The sequence below is a fragment of the Tachypleus tridentatus genome, unplaced genomic scaffold (assembly GCF_004210375.1).
Source record: "Tachypleus tridentatus isolate NWPU-2018 unplaced genomic scaffold, ASM421037v1 Hic_cluster_1, whole genome shotgun sequence".
NCBI lineage: Eukaryota > Metazoa > Arthropoda > Merostomata > Xiphosura > Limulidae > Tachypleus > Tachypleus tridentatus.
Window position 1 is genome coordinate 2,867,534 of NW_027467777.1, and position 4,131 is coordinate 2,871,664.

The window sequence follows — 4,131 nt, forward strand, 5'->3', positions numbered from 1 at the left end:
GTATTGAGAAAGTACAATTTGTCATGTTAAAAGCATTGTTCTCAGTTATTTCTACAGCCAGTGTGTATTATATCAGTTTCATGACCTGAAGAATTTGTGTGATAGGGTTTCTCCTGTAGTTTGTTATTAATATTATTTTCCAGTAAAGTGCACTTTAACATATTTTTATTAGTTGTCATTATGCTTGGAGATATTTCATTTCCTGTATCAGTAAAATAATAGTTATGTTGACAATTTACTTTGACGATTTTAGGGGAATGTGATTCTTCAGATGAAAAGCTCCTCGGAAATGGTTAATGAACAACTGGGCTTTGGTTTGGGCAATATATAAAGAACAACCTTTTGATGACATCAAGTGAGTGTTAATAATTAATTATCTGAACAGAATTTATTTATTTAATATAAAAAAGCACTTGGTAAAGTTTTGAGCATTACATAAAGATTGAAATTACCAAAAAAACATCTTATATTTGTACATGTTTTATTCATACTGGTTGTGTTTTGAAAGAGATCATTCCAAATACAATAATTACACGTAGGTGGGAGAGAATTCTCTTGTGTTGCTAATGTATTATTTTCATTGAGCTATAAAATTCTATAAAGATGTGGTAATAATCAAAATAAATGTAGATCTAAAGTTAATCAGATATTTCTATTATGTAATATAGTTTTAATTTCTGAATTTCGAAACTAAACTATTTTAATTTGTAACGTCTTAGTGTTCACAGTTTTGTATGACGTGATGGCACTTGTTTGTTCCAAGTTGCTAATCTTGGATCGTCTTTTCACTTGACTGAGATTGAATACAACTTTCAGACATGCAGATTTTCCTAATACATAACATAATGTTACAGTTACCAAGCTATCCCATAAAGCTCTGTTTTCTTACATGCAGTCTTTCAAAAATGTCAATAATTCTCTCTCTGTCTTTGGTATTTGCTATTACATTATTGATAACCAATATTTAATCTTATGTTTTATGCCATCTCGTTCACAGGATGGCTTTTAAGTTGATCGGAACGTAGATTCAAATCTGCTATCACTAAGTTTAGTTTAACCAGCTAAAACGGTGAAAAAACATAAGAACAGTCTAAAGGACGAATTCTTCTAAAACGGAGAAAGCAGCATAAATGCAGTGTAAAAAACATATTAAGATAAAAGAGATTTAGGACACGAATACTTTTAAAACGGTAAAAACTGCATAAATAACAGTATAAATACGCAAATTGAGACTAGAAACGTTTAAAAACAGTCTAAAAGACGAATTCTTGTAAAACAGTGAAAACAGCATAAAACAGTTTAAAAACAAGCAAATTGATACTAGAAACGATTAAAACCCGCCTAAAAGAAAAATTCTTCTAAAAGCTGGAAACAGCATTAAACAGTGTAAAACCAGCTAAATAAAACTTGAAACCTTTAAACCAAATTAAACGACGAATTCTAGTAAAATGGTGAAAAAAAACATACAAATTGACACTAGAAACGCTTAAAACCCAAAAAGAAGAATTCTTCTAAAAAGCTGGAAACAGCATCAAAATAGTGTAGAAATTTGAGAGCAGAAACGCTTAAAACCTGTCTAAAATTCGAATTTTTGTAAAACTTTGAAAACAGCATAAATACACTGTGTAAAATTGAGAGGAGAAACGCTTACCCATTTAAAAATGTAAAAAATTTGGCATTTTGCCACATATTTTTCTTCTTTGTAACAATGTACACTTTTTAAACTTTTAAATTTATTTTGTTTAATCTTTTTCGCACCATTCCCAGTGTCACAATGATATATCTGTGAAATTACATGCAGCTTGTTTTAAATTACAAATTATGTTACCCATGAGCTATTACAACCTGTTATTGTGCCTTTAGAACCATTTTTTTTATTATAATTTTACTTACTCTAATCTTAACTAACCTAACAAATACACCTATATTTACATGTCAATTACTTTTACACTTATGCCTAAATAACAAACATTAAAAAAAGAAATAAAGTACTCAACTAATCTCCTGTTTTTTTTTCTTGAACTTTTCTATTTGTTAGCTCTGTAACCAAACAAATTTCATACTTTTTTGAGGGGTGGTGGATAAAATAGGGTTGATGAGTTGGTTTGTAGATGTTTTTGAATTTCACACAAAGCTACTGTGGCTACTGTTTTACCAACTAATAGTGGGATTGACCATGGCCGATAGGGCGAAAGCACGCGTTGAATGACAGGGTTGCGAACCCACAACCCTCAGATTACGAAGTGCACGCCTTAACACGCCAGCCATGCTATAATGATAGTGTATATCAACTTCATTGATTTACTTCTACAGCTATTTATTGCTGTTTAGCCATAACTAACATTTAAAAAAAAAAAGGGGGTTATCTATGCTTATAGTTTTACAAAAAGCTTCTCCTAACATCCCACAAAAATCAAAGCACTAAGTGATGGAGATGACACAGAAAGAAGCTGAGCTATAAATACATCAGTACCTTAAAACGATTCTCTGCCTTACTGTCAGTATATTTGGGATTTTTCAAGAAACTGAGCAAATTCTGTCACAAGAAAATTTCCACAGCATGAAGATGAGTTTAGAGTAGGAATGGTAAAATGAAATACTGCAGAAATATTTAATAACAATCTATATCCATATACAAACTTCTAACATTATTTAATAATCAATATATTGTTGTATTTGTCTACTATTGTATTTTCAATCTTATCTGGTGCTCCTTTGCATTAAGGTGCAAAAAATATTACATAGTTATACATTTTTTAACTTCGAGAAAATTTTTCTTTTATTTTTCTTGCATTTCAGCAAGAAATAAACAAAAATAATCCCTTCACCAAAGCAGCAGTATTTATTTCTCGCAAAAAATTTTGTTTTTAAAATTTGGTTGTAACACTGAAGTTTTTCCAAATCACTAAAATCAAATTAAATTTGGGTGGAAATTAGGTAGGCTAGAAAAGGATGTTACAATTTCCAGTATACAGGGTACAGCCCAAAATCTTGATTTAATAACATCAAAATAAAATTCACTGCCAAAAGAACTTGTCTATTAATAGTAAGCAGCTATGAAGATACAGAATTTAGTTGGTTGGCTGAACTGTCCCTCGTCCATAAAATAGTAGAATTATTCATATTAACTTAAACACCTTATAGTGACTAACAAGCTTAAACATACCTTATTTGACAATATCTGTCCACAGAATGCAAGATATCCATGGAGAAGACACCTTTATAAAACTAAGAACCAGATATCATGTGTTGTGTGGAATTTTGTAAGGAGGAGGAAGAAGATACAGAATTTACTCTCCATAAACCTGGATATTATAGCAGATTCAGCCACACTGGTGAGCAATTCAGATGTCACAAGAGGTTTAAATTACTATACTAAATTTTAAAAAAGGGTGTACTGGAAAGCTTGATTTATGTACACACCTACGTAAATATCTTCCTTAGAAAAAAGTTTTGCAATTATCTGTATCTAACTTAGGTAATTATTATACATTACATATTTACTAAACAAATAATAAAAGGATATATATAGAACATGGTAAGACAAAATACCCATTACTACCACAGTCAAATCCTATAATATTAAGGATGTTGTCTTAAAAGGTCTATAAAAACACAAACCTGAAAGTGAGCTTGCGTCTTTCCTCTTGCTAAGTCCATACCCCTGAATGTCCTTACAAAGTGTTTCATTCAATCTATAACAACACAAAAGTGTTTTTGTTAGTTATATATACCACTATTTTATATCTCTATTACACTGCAATCTCCCACACAGTCAACTATAAAGACACTTAAAAACCTGATTACATAGTTTCATAAACAATGAACACTGTCAGTTTACATACAGAAAGAAAATATTATATAAAATTACAAGAAATGACAGTATATGTTTCACCTAATTAAAAAAAATTAAGTCTAAGATTGTTATCGTGGAAACATCTAAAAGTAAATAAATAATTTGTGTGCTTTAATGAACACAACAATATCAGCAAGTGTCTCAGATAGAATACTGATCCACATCTTTCTTGATATACAAACATATTCTTCCTATTATTGACAGAAAATGAATTTAGCACTGCCCAGAGAGCTCGGATCCCTATTCAACACAAATTTAAATTTCAGATTTGGAAA

General features: G+C 30.3%; 1 long non-coding RNA gene across 1 annotated transcript; it reads left to right on the forward strand.

Annotated features, from left to right (window-relative positions):
* The first annotated feature begins 253 nt into the window (after positions 1-253).
* On the forward strand, positions 254-3,335 carry LOC143241883 (uncharacterized). The gene is made up of 2 exons (XR_013022319.1): positions 254-355; positions 3,192-3,335. It is a non-coding gene; the product is annotated as an uncharacterized LOC143241883 (long non-coding RNA).
* Positions 3,336-4,131: the final 796 nt, after the last annotated feature.